The sequence below is a fragment of the Aptenodytes forsteri genome, unplaced genomic scaffold, assembly GCF_000699145.1.
Source record: "Aptenodytes forsteri isolate BGI_AS27 unplaced genomic scaffold, ASM69914v1 Scaffold336, whole genome shotgun sequence".
NCBI lineage: Eukaryota > Metazoa > Chordata > Aves > Sphenisciformes > Spheniscidae > Aptenodytes > Aptenodytes forsteri.
In genome coordinates, this window is record NW_008794911.1 from 2168268 (window position 1) to 2169146 (window position 879).

Genomic DNA, 879 nt, shown 5'->3' on the forward strand with positions numbered 1-879 from the left:
TCTCCATCTGGACATTGAGCCATTGACCACTACCCTCTGGATGAGACCATCTAACCAATTCCTCACCCTTTACCGGACAGTCCACCCATCAAATCCATACCTCTCCAGTTTAGAGAAGGATGTTGTGAGGGACTGTGTCAAAGGCCTTACAGAGGTCCAGATAGATGACATCTGTAGCCCTTCCCGTGTCCACTGATGTAGTCACTCCATCTTAGAAGGCCACCAGGTTGGTCAGGCAGGACTTGCCGTTGGTGAAGCCATGCTGGCTGTCTCAAATCACCTCCCTGTCCTCCATGGGCCTTAGCATAGCTTCCAGGAGGATCTGTTCCATGATCTTGCCAGGCACAGAGGTGAGACTGACTGGCCTGTAGTTCCCCGGGTCTTCCTTTTTTCCCTTTTTAAAAATGGGAACATCACAAAAATTGGTACATCACAAACACTGCTAATACTTCTCCAGAGGCAAGAGTTTCTTCTTTCTCTCAGGAGGGGCAAACCAAAGTGACATGGCCAACTCCAGAAGACTTCAGTATGAGAACTGGAATAAATGCTTAGGAATTGAGTTGATTGGAAAGAGAATTTCTGTTGCATAGAAAATGTTTTTTGATAGTTTTCATCTGGCCATCTGTTGTGGTTTAACCTCAGTCGGCAACTGAGTACCACACAGCCGCTTACTCATGCCTCCCCCCCCTCCCCAGTTGGGATGGGGGAGAGAATTGGAAGAGTAGAAGGGAGAAAAACTTGTGGGTTGAGATAAAACCAGATTAATAATTGAAATAAAATAATAATAGCAATAATAATTAATAATAATAATAATACACAAAGCAAGTGATGCACAGTGCAATTGCTCACCACCCGCCGACCGATGCCCAGCCAGTCCCC